The 20,728-nt window shown below is 34.5% G+C and overlaps 1 protein-coding gene across 6 annotated transcripts in view; it reads right to left on the bottom strand.

Annotated features, from left to right (window-relative positions):
* Positions 1-20,728, bottom strand: part of mrj (DnaJ heat shock protein family (Hsp40) member B6 mrj) — a 242,204-nt gene that overhangs the window by 64,541 nt on the left and 156,935 nt on the right. Inside the window, exon 3 of one of the 6 annotated variants that reach the window (XM_090383863.1) lies at positions 9,587-9,618. The exons of 4 other annotated variants lie outside the window; for them this stretch is intronic. The gene's annotated coding sequence lies outside the window, so the exon portion shown is untranslated. Of the gene's footprint in view, positions 1-527; positions 792-9,586; positions 9,619-20,728 lie in introns of those variants that run through there. One more of the 6 variants, XM_090383860.1, reaches the window with a different exon arrangement.

Below are 20,728 nucleotides of genomic sequence, written 5' to 3'. Positions count from 1 at the left end.
ATGAAAATAAAACATGTTAAAACATTAAAAATAAATACTCGTTAGTTTTGAAATTTAAAAATCTTTCTTCGAACATATTCCTTCTATAAACAAAAAACTTTACCGGACGTGACACTGCTTATTTTACAGAAAGCTTCGATTGATAATAACGACAGACAACCTGTTTCATTCAAAATGGTTTTAAAAAGTTGTTCGTAAATCGTTAAAGCAACCTATCTTTGAACTATTTACTTATATGATTACAAATGATTCTGATCTTCAGGGTTCTTACATAAAAATTACTATTTTTTTCCCTCTATTTTCTTCTAAATATTTGTTTATAAATATAAACAAAACAGTGAGTCAAAACTAGTTTCGTCAAAAGAAAAAAAAAATTTTTTTTGCACAATATCGATTTCTTTCGAGGCAATTATAGTTATAACCAAGATCAGAAAGAAAAAGCTCGGAATGGGAAGGAAGAAACATTTGAAACAACTTAAACTAAAGCAAACAAAAATTATCACAATTTAAATAAAAGTGCACTACACCTTTCTTCCGGGCAGGACAAAGTGCTGTGACTATAGCAGACGACTCTCACAGAACCGTTATTCCTTATGGAACAGCCAGTATACGTCACTGTATACTCCAGCGAAGAAACACTTTTACACATATAAGAAACTACGAGTGCAGAACAGTATTTCTTTGTTTCTTACTGAACTACAAAAGAACATGTATGTACTCCAACTTTAGGAAGGTACCTCATCCTTATAACTCTCACTCCGCTACAGGTGAGACATAACGAAAAAGCAGACAAGGCTACAAAGCCTTATCGTTTCCCAGTATGCACTACGATAGGTACTGGTAGAGCAGACGCAAGAATACGCGATCAGACGTATGTGGAAGATGATTGCTCACTTTCCAATGTTAATGTAAGGTGAACCGAAAAGACTCCTGCTGTGTAATGTCGGCTTCAAGGCAATTCTTAGAGCATGTTTTCTGCTGCCTACAGCATACAAATAACCCTATTAAATTAATATGTGAATTAAAATATGTTGCTTTATATACGTTCTGCTTATTTTTCCCACGATATATTTGAATCTTGTCCTCTTTCTAAAAATCAAAGGACATGTGGTTCCTTGACTCGAAACAATATTGGTAAACAAATGGAAACACTTTAAATTGAATTTAAAGCTGCCTTGGGGCTGTATCAGATTAGATATAAAATTAAATAAACAAAAGAGGTCGTTTTTTTTAAGTCAGAGCAAATTGACAAAAGTTGCCGTTTGCAGTATCTTCCCACATCTGTTTAACATCGGTTCTCAGTTATAGAAAACTTCGATGTATTTCGGGATTTCAAAATATGTTAGAATTGACACTTTAAAAAATATATTTATTATTATTATTAGCCATATCGTGTAAGGAAGCCTGGGGCTTATTTTGAACCACAAAAAAAAAAAAAAAAATTCTGAATTACCTCGAGACAGAGTCAGAAGTAGAAGGGAATCACCAAGAAAGAGAAGAATGATGATATCCAGCTCAGGACCCTGGGTGTGCCAAGCCCATATTCACCAGATGTGAGCCCCTGGGGTTAATATATTATACACATGCGGTTTTTAACCTCAGTATTCAAGTAATCTCTTTAACAACATTTATGAAGCTACAGACTTTCAGAAATTTGCAGCATGGAAAATTCGTGCAGAAAAAAAAATAATAATAATAATAAATAAATAAAAATCCATTTTCCATGTCGTAAAGATGGAATTTTTTTTAATCCATGATTACGAACAAGCATAAAGTTTTTTTTTTTTTTTTTTGGTAGTTGTTGGCGCATCGGCTTCTGTGGCCATAATGCACCTCCCAAGGTTTTTGCAGTACTTTGATCCAAGCGCGAGGCAGGATTCGAACCCGCGACCTTTGGGTTACTAGGCAGGCACTTTACCCACCTGGCTAGCCCGGTCGGCAAGCATAAAGTGCCTCATGGAAGAAAAATTTTTATACTGTACCCAAGACTAAAACCAAATGATGAGCTGGGATTTGTGTAGTAGATCTTTTTGAGAGGAGAGGACTGGAATATGGGTTGAGCAATCAACATGAAATCTAGTACAAAAGGCTACAAGAATATTTTAAATCAGTTCTGAAATTTTAGAAAAAATATATAAATCGGACTGTTCTTCCAAATTTATATTAGTGTTTTCTGCAGGCAGTGTCGGTTGGGGACTAGAGACTAGAGAGGGGTCTGGAGACTAGAAATCGGAATTTGACCTAAAATCAACAATCGTGGTCCATACCAGACCAATGAAACATACGCTGAAAATTTTGTTGATCCGACTTTTCTTTCTCGAACAGTGTCCGAACATGTAGAATTGCATATTAATTTCTTTGGGGAGGAAGAGCCAGAATCGCAGTTAATAATAACCCTGACTTTTCCGTCTCGATTAATAGTCCTTTGGTTAGTAGTACAGCAGTAACAATCGCTGTCCTTCCACACCGTGTAGAAAAGGTCTGATTTCGAAGCCTCTTAATACGATGGAATTTATTTTATCTTTTTTTTTCCATATCATGGCCGAGTTAATCGGTCTCAGCAAACGTATGTATAATTTTTTTCCTAAAAATTTGGGTTTTTTTTATCCAACAAACTGGCCATGAATAGGTCCCGTTTGCAAGTATTACATACAGTATATCAAGTATGTCTCATAATCTATTTCTTTGACGAAAAACGAAACTCCACTTTCCAAACACAAAACATACTTTCAATTTAGATAAAGAGATTACAGATAACTCGAAATTTTATGGGGGAAAAAAATTGATTATTCAATTTATTGAAAATTTGGGATAACCCCACAAGGCTTCCCGAAAGACTCAATTATAATATTTTATGAAAATGAAAATCTATCCTCCGGAACTCGAGTAGTTACATGCGGACGGACAATGGCCACTTTTATGCATTTACGACAAATTGAAGAATTAAGAATACTGACAGTAACTATAATAGCATTTTCGTGACCCTAAACGGGATAAAATACTCAATGGTATATACACAGCTGCACAAAAGATAAAGTATGGATTAATTAACTTTGAAATGCATTTCACGCGAATGTCTCAGTGCGAAAAGTGTTAGATTTTGATTTGTCTGGATACAATTATTTTTAGAGGATGCAGCTAAATTCTGTATCCCTAAGCGGCTGCTTATCCCTTTCATTCTTAAATCCACCGTCGCAAATCTATATTATTTTAAGGGTGGTCATAAAGAAACTTAACATAAAATATGTAAATTCATTGATGTAAATATATTAATCTAAAGAGAAGAAAACATAATAACCAAGTTTCATTGCAGGGCTTCCAAGAAAGGAAAATATATAAGTGAGGAACAAGTCGATCGATGTTATGCAAATTAATTTCTACTTGTATTACTAAAAATAATTCATCAAAGGTAAACATTTTTAAATTTAAGTGGTGCTATTTTCAAATGTTTAAATTTAAATGGTGCTATTTTAAAATTTTCTGTATGAAAATATACAGTGCTTTTTATAACCATTTCTTACAATCACATAATTTTCCCTTCCTTTAGACTTGACAGCGATATCCACATGGATTTCAAAACTTTTTTTTTATTATGTTTCAGGACACACCACTTTTATTGGAATAATGGAAAAGACTAGCGAGGAGAGCATACATACAGACAGTGAAGTGGTGTGTACAGCAGAAGTTTGGAAGTACTGTATTGGAATGATTTACCGAACCATATAAACTGTTCATAATATATCCATATTACTTTGATATGAACAGTGTGTAACATGTTTATAATATATCCATATTATGATTATGATAGTGTGTAACATGTTTTCTTAGATGTGGTAAACCAAGAACAAGCAAACGAATATAAACGAAACTCATATCAAAATGAAATTTTCGTTCAAATCGATATAGAAATTGAATTTCTTGGAGTCCATTATTCATTTAATCACAGCAGGAGGAAATTAGCAAAGTACATTGTTTGTTATTTGGTTTTTTTAGGAGCATTAGCAACTAAGGCCATATTCCGGGGTGGTCATTCCCTGACCTTTCTGCATCCTCCGTATTTGGTGGTGACGGGCTCGAACCCCGGTCTAATCAAGAAGCGATTGTTACGCATTGCTGCTTCTGCCCACCTGGCTACGGAGGTGCCCAGTAAAGTACATTACAAAAATGGTTACAGTACACTACGATCAGGAATAAGTATGAATTGCTATTTTTTGCTCTATTAAATCACTGAAGGTCCGCGTAATACCTGTTGCATTTCAATTTTTTTTTAATTTTTGAGATCCAGGAAGAAATAAAGTATTACAAAGCGTTCAGTGAATATTACGTTGTGAGGTATGTGCAGCGAAGCGAAAACAATTATTTTTATATATTATTAGGTAATTAACTGGTAACCATATTAGTAATAAGTAACATTAGTCTTCTCCTTAGGTGAAGCGTTACTTATTCGAAGTAGTGCAATATCATGGCAACTCGTTGTGAAGGTATTCACAATATGAGATATAACTTAAAACGATGCCGTTTTACTAATATTCTGATTTATTCAGATATAGCTATGTATTTCTGATGCGTTTGCACTATATTTATACATAGTCTAGACTCCTTCATAGCTTGAGGCTTATGCCCTAAACGCTTGAGTCCATATTAGTAAGATAATTAATTATCCACTTTTCATTTCTCTTAATCACAGAGAAAGAAATTAAAACTCCAACGCGCCTGAAATATAACGCGCTGTGCACAATGCCTTACTCGATTGACTTTGCATCGGCCTTTGATACTGTCAATCATGTTTCGCTCTGTCTCATATATCTTTAAGGTATTCTAGTTGAGAGAATATTGTCCTCTTCTAATGATACAGGAGACTGTGTATATTTGACATTTGTTCGTATTTCTCAAGTTACTACTCTCTCTATGCACTTTTTTTTTTTCGCTCTGTCTTCGATGAATAATTTTGATTTTATTTCCTATTCTGACGACTTGGTTCTGACGTTCCGGTCTCTATTTTATTATTATCTTTTAATAATAATTTGTTGATAATATTTTCCCCCTCCAAACTATAAGAGCACTTTGTATTATAATTAATTTTTGGTCTGTAAACCGATCTGTGTTAATGTACGGTATTGTCTGCATTTAATATATTTTCGTTGGCAATAAACGATGTGAAATTTATGATATTTATCCTCGTCGTGACCCATGTCTCTATCAATTCAGTAGAGGTTTGGGTCCTTCCAATTACTCTCCCTCCCCAACCGAGACTTTCCTACTGATCAATGTATGTTTTCTGCAAAATATTGCTGGTAAAATAAAAATTTTTATTGAAAATAAAAAATCAAACGCAATCATTTATACAAATGATATTTGCTGTTTAAGTTAGAATAAACTGCTATTTCTAACAAATAAACCGTTCCAAATTATCGACAGTTTTTAATAGCTTTCTTATTTCTGAATTTGATTGCTGTAATCGATAACTTTGGCTGATATTTCGGGTTTCCAGTTGAACACAACAGGGTCTATCCACAAATTACGAACCAAATTTTTTTTAACATCTTCTCACTTCCCATAATACTTCGTAATAACAGTTTTACCTCCTTCCCCTCTATTATTATGTAGCAAAATACTTTAATTCAAGTCACTTTTTTTTATGAAAAAACTTGTTATGCAACATTCCTGTGACTGTTCCCCACCGACCCATAACCCATTTTAACGTTTTATCTGTCCCCCCCCCTCTCTTCCTCCTCCTTGCGTTATGTAATTTGTAAACGGCCCTTATTCTGAGTTTCCAATTTTCGGCTTATATCGTGATTGATCAATTAAAATAGCCTGAACCATGTGCTGATAGTGAATCAGTCGTGGTTATGCTTGATAAATAATAAGTATTATAAGCCCGTGGACGATTGGTCAACTTCTGATTACAGTTGAGCTGACTGGTTCGAGCTCACGTAACCGCAAAATGTACACTGGTGTTCAAAGAAAGCGCATCACCCCTTAAAATTGTAATTGTCGTCCGAATAACGTATATGGCAATATTTCTTACAGATTGAATCAGATAAGATTGACACGCGAAGTAATGACGTAATATTGCATCACCTGTTACTTTCAGCTATATAATTACGCTCTGCAAGAGTTGCAGTCATTCCTTGCTTGTGTTAGAATGGTGAGTTACGTGCAGTTGACGCCACGAAGAAAGAGTGCTATTGTTGCTTTACGTGAGGAAGGATGTTCTTCCCGTCAGATTGCTTATAGAGTGTCTTGTAATCAGTCGACAGTGAGTAGATTTCTTTCCAAACTCAAGAATACTGGTTCTGCTGATATAAAAAAAAAGGAATCGGACACAAACCAGTCTCTACGCCAAAACAGGACCGCGTTTACAAGCGCTTATGCCTCAAAAACCGTAAAGCTTCTTCGTCTGAGCTGAAAAGAGAATGGGAAGAACATACAGGAGTGGTAGCAGTGCAGTAACAGTCAGAAGACTCCTCTTTAAAAATGGACTTGTAGCCCGTCGTGCTAAGAAGAAGCCCCTCCTCACACAAAATAACTGACTTCCACCCCCGAGCAGTGGAAGTCAATTATTTTCTCGAATGAGAAGAAATTCAACCTGCATGGCTCTAATGGGAGACAAACGATTCGCCGTAGACGTGGTGAAGAATACCATCCAGACTGTATGATGTCTGCGTTGAAATTCCCTACCAGCCAAATGATATGGAGGCATTTCGTATCGCTGGCGGAGTAGATCACCTGCAGTTTATAAAAAGGTTCCGTAAATGTCAATGGATACCTGGCTATATTGGAAGGCGAATTGCTGCCAACCATTAGAGACCATTTCAAACTGCCAAGTAACGGCATCTTTAAGGACGACTCTGCGAAAAGTGTAAGTAGGCACTTCTGTAGTTACTTCAGCTTCATTTCTGCATTAGAGGTTCGACAGTAATGTGTTTATATTTGTTACAGAGAAAATGGTTGGAAGAACGATCCATTACAACTGTTAGCTGGCCAGGAAACAGCCCGGACATGAATCCTATAGAGAACTGTTGGCATCGTGTGGAATCTGCAGTTGCCAGAAAAAACCAAAGACACTTCGTAATTCGTGTTTGGAACCACGAACTATCAGTTGATTATCTTCAGAAATGGATCTTGTCAATGCCTCGACGGTGTGCTGCTGTCATGAGGGCCAGAGGCGGTTCAACTAAATATTAGTTTGCACTTGGTGAACTTTTCATTTTGTTTTCCATTTAAAATAATAAACTGAAGCAAATTGAGGGCTTCTGATAACATTTCAGCCGTAATTGTGGTGTTTACCAAAACTGTTGTATAAAGGTTGCAAATGCTCATTTTGGAATATTTTGAGAGCACCTGTCAAATATTACTTAGCTTTGCTTTAACTATTAATAAATATCTTTTGTTTATATTGCTATTTGTGGTGCTAGTCATTGCGAATTCTTTTGTTTATATATATTTCTTCTGTGACCCAATGTAGCCGTCCCGGAGTATAAACAGAAAATTTAATCGAATTTTTTAAAACATTAATTCTCATAGATATTTAAAAAAACAAAAAAAATGTATAATAGAATATATGCATGTATATATTTGGCGGTAAAGAGCAGTAACCCAAAGTGAACAAGAAAGTGAAAATGTCCAACTAGGCCGCCATTTTAGCTATAGCACAAGGGTCACCCCCTATTATGATGGTGTAAAAGCCGTCGACTATGTCACTATTTATTATATCATTATCTATAACCTCTCTGCATCAGGAAAAGGACCCTGCCTAAACCATTAGCATGGAGAACCAAAAGTAAGAAGAAATAACATTTAAGATTATTAGATAATTTTCTAGATATCTTAATATTTCTTGAACTGATCTATCAACGAATCCAAGTTTCTGCGCTACATTAATTTCGCTTCTAAAATTTCTATTACAAGAAATTCCAAATATTAAAAAATTCAAGAATATTTTCATTTCTAGTAATTTATTCTTTGTTAATTATACTGTAAATGAGGGAGAAGGACACATGGTACCAGACTTTTCGTCAGCTTACGGAAAGTTTGAAGACCTTCCTTCTTTTCCTTACCCAGAGAAAAAGGTGGCAGGTCTTCCTTATGCTAATAGGTTTTAAGTGGTTTTAATATACCCAATAATATTACTAAATCCGCTAATTTCGATTATTTTAATACAATTATTATTATAAATATTAACGGATAAAACACAATCATCAGGCCGCCGTAGCACGTGACTGCTGAATACGGTGCTGTTTCTTGTATTCTGTCTATCTTGTGAACTCATCCGACCGCTTGGTCGTCCCGGAGTATAAACAGAAAAAATAATTAATAGGTCATACCCACAACAAGAAAAATAATACTTTCGATCTAATAATTTTTAATGAATAATACATTACTTCAATGATTCCCAAACTGTGCTCCGCGGCTTCCAAAGGGCGAACAGTTTCCAGGGTATCCGTGGATAATTTATATAATGTCTACTTTCAATTTTACTTATTTTTTAAAACAAAATCTAAATATTGTTACAGACATGATGTCGCACCCGACATGAGAACTCAGTTGGCTACAGCCATTTCGAACTTTAAAGGACTTTGTGAGTCGAAAAAAACATCATTCTTCACACTAGTAGCCTATGAGGTACGATTGATTGTATACTCAAATAGTGACAGTTTATTATATTGAAAAAGGTAAATTGTAAACATATAATAAAACACTTATGAGATATAAATTTTTAATTTTGCATACCTATCGTCCGGACATCCCACATTTAAGTGAGCTAAGATGTGAGGATTCGTGGTTATTTCTAGAAGCCAAAAAGGGTCTGCCAACAAAAAAAATGTTGGAAAACACTGCATTACTTCATTCATCTCTGATCGCAAAGCATTTAATTTTGAAATTATAACCAATAAAAATGTTGAATTATATCGCTCTTCTCCCAAGAACTTTCGATAAGCTGACCGGCAACGTGTAAATGATAACCTAGCTACCTTAAAATAGCACACTTTACAAATTAAAATATGTTAATAAAATTTATTTATTAATGTATATAATAAATTATATAATATAATTAAAAGAATGGGTTCTGGCAAGGTTCCTGAAATAATATATTTACTTACAAATTTGTATTTGTATACGACTAGTGGCATAACTACGATTGACGGCGCCCAGGTCAAAAAAAAAAAAAAAATTGGTGCCCCTTGAAAACTGTTCTTTTGGAATTTTTACATTTTTAACCATAAAAAAGCATCCCAAAATTTGGCGCCCTTATTTTTGAATTGTCACTAAATATTGTAATAATATTTGTTTTTTCGAGTCTTTCAAAAACAAGAAATAACCAGAAGGTAAACGCTGTTCAGCTAAAAGAATCCAGAGGGTATACGACGTATACCGGCATGTATTCTCCACTACAGCCTTGGTGATTTAGTTAATGGTTAAATAAACTATCTTAATATTCACGTGGCATAAGAGTGGTCATTATAGAGATATAGATAATATAATTAATATATTAATTAAACTATAAAATTTATGGCAACTAAATCTCATGATGAATAACTAAATTAATTGAACATTACATTTATTTTATATAGAGACTCACCTCTCAATCCATGTGATTTAATGGATGAAAAACTAAAATAAAAAGGAGATAATTGTAAATTAAAATACAGTACTTATTCATAATTATGAAATTTGATTTCACGCACTAACATATGAATTGAGAGGAAAGTCTCGATATTAATAAACTTTGGGGGCGCTACGAAAATTGCGGCACTTCTCCATTTTTAGATGTTGTTCTAGCGTGATTTTTATTAATTTCAGTTATTTTGGCAGTTGTGACAATAGAAGACTTGTTCGCAATTGTTGAAGAAGAGGAAATTTGCGTGCTACAAGAAAATTCATCTAAAGATAAGCATTTATATTTATTTTTACTGATATAAGTTTCGTCTATTATATAAAACCTCTTGGTGGACAATATTTTCGGTGTAGACTTTCCTTGATGGCAGTCTGAATCTAGCTTGTAGTAGTAGTAATACTAATATCTTTAATTTGTAATAAGTGCCTAACTGAAAGAGATTTTACGGCGTATAGGGAATGATTTAATTTGGTAATAAATGTTTTTGAAAAAGTCAGTTATATTCACTGAGAATGTGGGTTAAGGGTTACAAATGTTAATATAATTGCATTTTAGTATACTAATAGCATACATACGCAAAGTAGCCATTTTACATCCGGGGTTATACCAGATTCTGTGATTGCTTGTGTGCGATGTTTGTGAACCGAGTGGATCGCAGAATGTCGGGAACGTTGGTTATAAAGATCACAAATAAGATTACAGTTTAACTTTCAGTGATTAGTTTGTTTTAATCAGTAAATTTCCTTCTCAGTGACATGCTTTTTTTAAAATTTATATCTCTCATTTATATCACTTGAATAATTTTTTCTGCCAAGAGAATCAAGTATAAAAGAAGGGGAGAAAAAAAACGAAACAAACTGGCTACATCTGGATTTCGTCATGTTTATCAACCCCCCCATAAAAAACACGAAACTGGTTTATCCATTACACTATTTGGTTAAATATGCCTGTTGTGCATATAACAAATTGGCCATTTGCGCAGACAGACATCAGTTACTTAATTTCTTATATAAAATTTACTAATTAAATTCTTTTTCATATCAAAAACTCCATTCCTGGTTGAGATGTGTTGAATTAAATATGAGTTATCTTTATAAATGCAAAACACTCGTGTTTTGCATTTATAAAGATACGGCCAGTGACGTGAACACAAGTAAGATTTTGATAATGTAATGTGTAACAGATTGTTTTAAATGTAAACCAACGGAAATACACAAAGGGAAAAAAAGTATATTAGCGTGCCAAACAGTAACTAATTTGACCTTATAAGCGAAGCAATGTACGTATTGGGGGGTAGGGTTCCTGTTCCAACTAACTTTAGTAGTACGCACGCGGACGAATTGTTGATACATATCAACGGATGTATACTAAGTGGATATTGCTGTATTTGAATATTTTAAAAGACAACTTTTGCAATTTTTTTTTTTTTTTAATATAACACTAACAGATTACGTCTCCGACCCTGCTAGCGCTTCGTAAATATTTCATCAAGCCTTCAGTTGTAGAAAAGAAAAGAAATTGTTGCTTATGCTAGACCAGTTTTATTCGCCAAATAGGGTAGGCTTACTGGATAAAATGATTACTGCTAAAACCAGGTTTAGAAATTAGTTCAGCGTATGTGTGTAATAATATTCAAGGGACGTACATTTACTGCACGTTGCTTGAATATTATCCCACATTTAATTCCCAACTTGCTTTAGGTCACTTGAGGCACTATGGGATTTTGGGTTCCCAAATATCGGGATCCTTAGGCCGTACTAGGCATGCGCCATACGTGAATGTGACTATGATTGAACGCGGGTATAGTATATACTGTATATTCTGCTTCCCGAATGTGAATGCTTGGTTAATAGAAGTTATAATTCAACATGCTTTTTACCACAAGGAGAGACTGACCTCCAATTAGATCGCTACTCCTCCTTCTCTCTCTTTTTTCAAGGGGAGGAGGAGGAGCCGCGCCCATCGATAAATGTGCACATACATATCTGACGGACAGTGATAGTTAATACATCCTAGACAGCTCAATAGCGTAGCTACCCTTTTTCGGGCCCGGAGACAAAGGAAAAAGGGCCCCTACTTAATTAATGAAAATTGCAAAAAGAGGAGACAGCCAAAGACGCCGGGCCCCTAAAGGGCCCGGAAGAAATTGCTTTGCCTGCCTACATGGTAGTTACGCCAATGAGACAGTTCATATATTACAAAGATACTTTACATACGTTATATATAATACTTGCATTGGATCGTTTTACATAGGCTCAAGCTATAACCCATAAGAGCAATACGTTGTTCATTTGGTGTGGTGTTAGGCACCAAGACAACTCAGTCGCCAAGATCAGTGTATTGTGTCCGTATATTTGTATTGTTCTAAGGCTAGTTTGTGTTCGGGAAAACATTAACCTGTGACTAGCGAATTCAGTTTAGCTTGAAAAGGCCTCAGTCAGTTTCTTGTATCATGAGACGGACTGGAAATCCTACCATTTTGAAATGGATGAGGTGAGAACTCGTAGACAGGAAGTAAAGCAACCGTTTCGGGAAACTTAGAATAACTCATAGTGGAAAACCCCACACACACACTTCATTTCAGACGGGTTAACTCAAGCCTAATGAAAAAGTATCTAGAAATTTCACTGGTCAAATGAAACTTGAATCCAAGACTTTCCAAACTGGCTGTAAGTAGCCATTAAATCGTTATAGAGGTCTATGACGCCGATAGCTCAACTATATTTACGTGATAAATAATGTAACCCAGATTCATATTGACTTGGACTTAAAAATATGCATTATCAGAAAGAAGATAAGCATATGTAGAATCCACATGTCCCCTAAAGTGATAAATAAAATATATTACTAAAAATGTTTAAAATATATTTTAAGTGAAGTTAACTGTTAGATTCCCTGTTATTCATATTCTATTTGGCATTAGTATTGGGAAAATGATACAAGGAAGCAAAGCTTATACAGGGTTAGCCAAAAAAGAAAAAAAAAACCCAAAACATTTTTAACCGCTTTATGATCTTATCCCTTCTATTAATTTTTATAAACCTTTTTTAATTTATTCAAACTCTTATTTCTACAACACTAGGTGTAAGTTTATTCTATCAATCATGTCTTATGACCTCGCGAGTAAAACGGTGGATATAATCACCGTCCTCACCACGCCGGCTGGAAAAGGCTGCCTGGCTTTAAATTTCGTCAATGACTCGAGGATGTTTTATGAGCTTTTTTCACAATCGTGGCTGAGTTAGTTGGTCTCAGGCGAGGGTATATCATGGTTTTTATCTTACTGTAACTCGGCACCAATTATCTAAGTCCACATGAGGTCTACAGAAGAGATGAAGTTTAATTTTACGTCATCAAAGATAATAACCTCATTGCATCAAAAGAAATCATTCGACAAATATAAAAGTAGTATGGCTTTATTACTGCACGCCTTCTCAAATTTTCAATCACTTGTTTTTTTGTTTTCTTTCTGTCTTTCTTTGGAATCCGATGGTAGCATAATTTATACATCTGCTAAGGCGAATACGAACAAACAATAGATTTAGATAATAATATTTCGATATGATCAGAATTTATATAAAGAACAATAAGTTTTGCATACAATGCGAATAATATTATCAGATACAGTATGATGATGTTAGATGCGTTATGAGTTACTACTAAATGGCTGGTTGTCTGTTCATAATTGTCTATAATGATGATAATAAGTTATCGTTATCAAAGAAACCAGGTAATTAGTACCTTGTTATTAACATGCAGCCTAGTATTGCACACTTGGGACTTATTTTTTTATTTTGGTTATCCGTGGCAACTTATGGAGTTTAATGACAAAATCATATGAGGAAATGCGTCTCCTTTGAATAATTGTGGATTTTAAGATACTAAGAACAATAAATTTAGATAAATCTCATTCAGGAAAGTCACATAGGGATCTTTTAAAGCTTGTAGATTTTTTTTTTTTTTTTTGTGGGTATCTTCCCATTAATTTATTCTGATATTAACAGCAGAAGTTGATTGTTCGGTCAATGATAAGAATTTTATTCATCAGAGAAATTAAAACTACAGATATTGGACTATTTGCGATTTAAATAAGAGTAAATAGTCACCGTTCTATGACAGGAAATACCCTTTATAACTAATCAACACTGTCATCACAGGAATAAAATATAGATTACGCAATCTTATTAAATCAAACAAACAATCGACGAGTTATAAAAGTACTGTTACTATTTTACTGTCAGTTAGCATGTCTTTTCACACACGATTTTTCAGGATCTGATATCATTCTAATTACAGTACCTGTTTTAGTATACAGGATATAGTGTGATGCTTACCCAAAGCCACTTCAACCCGATTAGTCTCTCCTAAAAGGTGACAGAGCATATTGCCATCATTAAGTTTCAACAGTAAATCTTTCAGAATGGAACTTAGTCAATTTGTGTTAGATTAGCCTGTGCACTACACAGGCTAATCTAATTCAAATCTTATTTAAACTGCATTCAAAATTATCAGCTATTGATATACGAGCTAAAGCTATTACGTGGTTCCGTGAAAAAAAAAAGAAACCTTTTGAACATTTTTCGTTCGTTTACTGACGATTTTTCGCAAGTTGGAAAACCACATCAAAAATTTCCCTCAGTTCTATTGCAAATCGAGCAGAAATACGTCATAAACATTAAAAAGCACTCCTTTAAATATCCGTACCTTTCACTGCCATCCTTTCAGTCAGGATGGCAATCAAAAGTCGATCGTTCAGGCGTTTCAGTTTTTTAATCTTTCATTTTCATTAATCTTTCATCAAGTTTCATTAACTTTTCATCAAGTTTATTAATTAAGTTCTTTTTAATTATCACCTTTTGTTTCAGCCCTCTAAGAATTGACAGGTGGGTCTTGATCAAAAAGAAAAACACATTTTTTGTTATTCAATTCATTAAGGAAATCATTACGAGACTTGGCATTTGCTACTAACAGCGTATTTCGCTTAGGAACTTGACATTCTCGCTAAATTATAATAATTAATTTACAATTAACAATACTAAAATTACTAAGAAAATTAAAAATAATGCTTTTAAAGTATTTCAACATATTTTTAAAGTTTACTTTAAAAATATGTTGAAATAATACTGAAGTCGAAAGTATATTTTTTAGATTTTAGACTTAATTACGTGAAAGTTAAAAATACTGTAGAACCCGGATAAGAAGTTTTCCAAAGGACTGGAGGTTTAGAACTTCTTACGCTGGAAAACTTCTTAGAAGGGAAAGTGATCTAAGTATGAAATATTAACTACACAAATAAAAAGGAAAAAATACACATACATAAGTTAGAGATGATTTTAAGTACTATTATAAAATTTATAAATATTTTACTCTGCCTATGGGAAACATTTTTAAACTGAAGATTTCTAATTCTTATCAGACTTAAATAAATAATTTCTTAACAGATAAATAATTTCTATATTTAAAAAAACGTATTAAGTGGGAAAACGTCATTATTATAATAATACACTGTTTATTCTTTATCACGAACTTTTTATGCGGGAAAACGTTTTACCCGGGAAACTTCTTACGCTGGAAAATAATACATTACAACATAGAGATGAAATTGGGACCTAAGAAACCAAACCTAGTACAGGGGAAAACTTCTTATGCGGAAATTTCTTATCCGGGTTCTACCGTATTTTATTTAGACGGAGGAAACCTAATCTAAATATAACTGTCGATACAATAAAAGAGAATCACTTACATTCGGTATTATTTGTTAAGTCCAGTGCCTTTTCCAACGAACTGTTAACAATCCCAATTGATATTACGAGAATAATGTAATCAAATGACGCTTTTTTCGTTTTGCTCGGACATATCCACTTGCAAAATGTTTGGTAATGTGTAATCCTTCGACCAGAGTGACACAACAAAATTAGCTTGTGAAGTAATCCCTGACAAATGGGTTAGTAAAGTCCTTGCTACATTTGTTTGTTACTTTATCATCGTGACGTACACGCCTACCTTTCTATATCATGGTTATCTGGATAAAGCAAGTGCGAGCGGGCGTTTTCTTGTGGGAGGGGGCCCAGACATGTCTGGGCCTACACAAACGTGCAGTAATAAATTAAGGCTCTAGCAAGGAATTAAAAACATTTATTTATTGAATTCTTTAAATGTTTTCTTAGTGTATAGTCCATAAAAGTTTATCTTAAAGCAGTCCTTAAAGGTGATTTATCTTTTAAGTCCGAAGCCTACACAGTTTTCTTAAACACTTTTGTATTTCATGTAATGTTATGTTAATAGGATTGATTCTTGTCCTTTGAAATCATTACGAACAACCAACTATTCTATGCTCGTATTGCCATGAGGGTTTCAGGTGGCTTAAAAATTCTGCAGCAATTTCAACTGTCCAGTCGTTCGTTGCCCCGTGTCATGATCAAAGTTTTGTTTTTGTTCCCTCGGAGAAAAGTGAAGTGAGTGGGTTGGACCATATCTTCAATACGTAGGTGTTTCCTGGGAAAGTGAACGTACCTGGATGCCCAGCGTGCCGAATAGACTGAGTAGGTAGTAGCATCCTATTCTCGCCCTTCTGGTTCTTCTCGACCATTCCCAGTACGATCGAATGATTAGGAACTGACCTCCCATTTCATCATATTTTTATTTTAAACTTTATTCCCAGTCTCTTTTGCTATTTATTCCACATAAATGTTACGGCGTATTTAAGACGTATTGAAATGTATATTAGAACTGAATAAAGTTGAATAGTTTCATGTACCATGCAAGAGTAAAGAACATGTAATCCACTTAAAATAAATAAATAAATTTTTATATAATTCACATTTTTTTCCAATTAAAAAGTGACAGATGAAAACGCAGATTGCCAGCTTATGTACTGTTATATTTGTTTTTATGTAAACCAAAAACAGGTATAATTGGAGATTTTTTTTTCACTGATATTATGCATATTTTTAAGGAATAACATTGCTTTAAATTTTTTTTCTTATTTTTAATGACAAGTAAAAATATTACTTACTTTTGTTGACCTTAAATTACTGTATCTTACAAATTAGCTACCCACGACAATAACAAATTGCGTATATTTAATTCTTTTTATTTAACTTCAGGTATGTTAATAGCGATTGCTGGTCATATTTCTTTGGCGCAATATAACCTTGTCGTTTTTGCGGCATAAAAAAACCAAAAACCAACCAATCATATTTCTTTTGTTAATTTATTAATGTTTTACTATTTAAGTAATGAATAATGCAAGGATTTATATTTAGACAGTAATTGTTATTTATCAGAGTAAAGTGTTGCTTTTCTGTTAATTAACGTTCAAGAATCAAAATCAATAAATTCAAAATTAACGTAATCAATAACGTAATGATTTTAAAATATTGCTGATAACATATTTGGAGTGTGAATAATTCAAATTATTCTTGAATGGTAGTTAAATATTCATTTTAATTAGAGAATAACGTTAATAGGATTACAGATACAGAGAAAAGCTATTTTCTGAAAACACACATACACACGGAAAAAATGTGATTATATTATGATGGCATATAATACGTTATATTTGTAAATATTTTTTGAATTAACATCTTTTTTCGTTACGAATTATTTTATAATTACTTTACATGAATATTTTATAAGACCAAACTAATTCATAAACAATCAATCTTAAAATAAAATGAATGATATAAAAATGAATAAAATAAAAATAAGTTTATTAAAACGCAGGTGTATAATATAACATATTACAGCAAGGTGAAAAACAAGAGGCGGTGCAAGGTCATCCATTAGGCATTCTCTTCTATAACGTTACGGAGTGGGAAGCAAAATAAGAATCCAAAAACTTTTTTTTTTCCTCAGCCAAAGTCTCACATCAATTGCATTCAGTTTAGAAGGGTCCAATAAAATGAAGCATTAAGAATGTAGTGCAGGGGAGTTCCTAGGGTATGTGGCGCCCCTTTAAAATTTCTTCATATGTGTATGTAAGTTTCAGGTTTTCTGGCGCCCCTTGAACGTTGGCACCCGGGTGCAGTGCATCCATTTCACCCCGCGGGGATGGGGAACCCCTGGTGTCGTCACAGACAACTAACACGCTTTACCCATTTCACCTTCGGGACGGCCCACCCCTGATAGTGTGTGTAGCATGGTGACAGCTGTGTACTGCACAAATGTAGGTACGGGAGTTAGGAAGACAAACTCTTGCGGTATATATTAATACAGGGGTTCTTTAACTGTGGGTCGCGACCACTCCGGGGGTCATAAAAAAGAATCTGGGGTCACTAGGGTCGCAGATAAAAAAAAGTTTAAGAACATGTGTATTAATAGTCTTTCTCTGTTTGTAATTCTAATTTTGTTTCCCTTTCCTCATTTTACGAGAAGCTATGTACCACCTAGGTGAGATTGAGGAGATTAATGGTAGGGGTCAGCAACCCTTCAGGGGTGTTGTACCAGTTCACTCTGATGTGGGTAGGGGGGGTTCAAGTGTCAGTAGTAAAATTTTGACATTAGTGGGGGTGGGAATCTTTGCGCAAGGAAACTACCTCGATATTTAGCATAGATGGATGCACATAGGGTAATTGGTATTTTTAAAATGCATGAAAGAGTTTTAAATTAGAAGAGCGGAATGTCTGCTTCACTTAAAAATTAGAAGAGGGGAATATCTATTTCTGTTACAATTTTTATGACGATATTATTGGGACGATTACACAATGTCGTCTCGTACACTATTTTGAAAATCAAAATCTTCCGTGAAACCAATAATACCTTTTAAAAACAGCAATCATTATTAATAAATTAAAAACGTTAATATATGAGTACAGAAAATTAGCGCAACATTTGAAGAACTTTTGAGATCCCTTTACGGAACCCCGTAGTTGAGGGGAGCCCATTTTGAAACCTGGCCTAAACGGTTCTGAATCTTGACACTTTTTACTTCTTATTAAAATTTATGTACAGTATTTAAAATATCCTTATCTCCGATTTTTTTTTTTTGCGTTTTCTGCCCCTCTTTCATAAAAATAAACACAAACATAACAGTGGTCTTAAAATCATTTCTCTTTGTTGTTGATTATATGCAGACGCTGGTTGGAAGCCCTTCACATACCCCTCGTGGGTAGCACAGGTGGTAGAATCGTCGTCCTCCCAACACCGGGTGGAAAATACCTGAGTTCCAGACCCGTCGATGACGTGAGGAATTTTTATGGGCCTTTTTCACAATGTGACCGAGTTAATTGGTCTCAGGCGAAGGTATCTGACGTAGCCCAGTGGTCAGGAGCGAGAGTGCATCGCACGCGTTCCTTGAGTGGACCGGGGTTCAAGCCCGTGACTACTAAATACGATAAATATTTGTATTGACGATTTATTGTAAACTCTACTGACTTGGTTGTCGTGCCGGAGTATAAACAGAAAATTTATTTATTTATTATCATGGTTTTATCTTACAGTAACTCGGGTTTTTCGTCCAGCAAATAGAAAATCAACCAGAGAACACCCGAAATTTACAGACAGTATACACGGAGCAACATGGCCCTAGTTGCTGATGCTCCTGAAAACCCAACAACCCTTCACATACGAGGTGTGGTCTATTACTAAAATTATGATAAGGCACGTGGGGATACACTTAAGTATCTGTAATAGTCAAGCAGATAGTAATAGTTTCTGTAATAGTTTCGAGTTACCCTGAGAGGAAGAAAGAAAGAAAGAGAGAGAGTCAGAAGTAGAATTAGTAGAATATTAATAGTTAATAGTTAATATAAATTAGTAGAATATTATTAGACATATACAGACCGTTGAAACTTTTATATTTTAATAACTTTAGTGGTTTATTATATGTCTCTGGCTCTCGTGGGTAGCACATTTGGTATAATCAGTGTAGTCTCCACACCGGGTGAAACTGATCTGAGTTCGAATCCCGAAATTTTTTTATGGGTCTTGTTTCACAACGTGGCTGAGTTAGTCGGTCTCAGGCGAGAGTAGCATGGTTTTTTTTTTTTTTTTCCGGAAACTCGGGTGTTTCTTCCAGCAAACATCAAATCAATCAGAGAACACACGCAGTTTACAGATGTATTATATACAGCGCAATATGGTCTAAGTCGCTGATGCGTCTAAAACTCAACAATAGCAACCACATTTGTCTGTTTTAATATATTTTGTACTGTATAGCAGACTTACTTGAAGAACTTAAATTATCATAACGTAAGTCTGATTGTTATGGAAATCGTACTTTATTGTTAACAAAATTATCCACTTTACGACAATTTTCTCTTTTAAAGTAAACTAGTAAACAACATGCAAAAACCAAGGGCTCACATCAGTGGCGTATCCAGGTCTCATCGTAAGGGGAGGCATGGCAACCAGTTCCAGGTACCATCGTAAGGGCTTTTTTGAGTTTTTTTTTTTTTTTTTTTTTAGAACGCCTCCTGCGTTCTTTTTCTTCAATTTCAAATTTTTGGTTAAGGGAGGGCATATGCAACCCCCTCTGCCTACCCATGAATATGCCCCTGGCTCACATCTGGTGAGTATGGGCTTGGCACACCCACGGTCCTGAGTTGGATATCATCATTTTTCTCTTTCTTGGTGATTCCCTTCTACTTCTGACTCACTCTCTTTCTTTCTTTCTTTCTCTTAGGGTAACTCGAATTTTTTTTTTTTTTTTTTTTTAGCTGGTGCAGCATAAGCCTCAGGCTTCCTTGCCCTACATGGCTAGTAATTATAATCATAATATGCCCAAACCAACCACTAGTCGCCTAAAAATACCCCTATGATAAAAGTTTCGAATTAAGAGGTTCGATTAATAGCACTTATATCATGTTATTAGGTCAATGAAATTGAGGGAGTGTTTAGTTGTAGAGGATATTTGCCGGTTCAATAGTCCCATATTCTCTCTCAGTTGTCATAACACTATCAGGCAACCGCCCTCAATTGCTGCCTACGAACTTTGTAGAAATTGAGAGAAAAAAGGCGAGGCTTTATCATAACAATCTAATTTTCGTCGTAACAAACTTTGACACGCCTGTGTCTCGAAGTGTAGGTAAGATGTTAATACGCGTGAAGAACTTTTCTAGAGCACCCTCCCAGAGGTGTTTAAAAAAATAAAATAAAATAAAACAG

The sequence above is a fragment of the Mastigoproctus giganteus genome, chromosome 10 (genome assembly GCF_048544385.1).
Source record: "Mastigoproctus giganteus isolate SK-2022 chromosome 10, ASM4854438v1, whole genome shotgun sequence".
NCBI classification, from domain to species: domain Eukaryota; kingdom Metazoa; phylum Arthropoda; class Arachnida; order Uropygi; family Thelyphonidae; genus Mastigoproctus; species Mastigoproctus giganteus.
The sequence above is the reverse complement of the archived record's forward strand: the minus strand, read 5'-3'. Positions and strand labels throughout refer to the sequence as shown.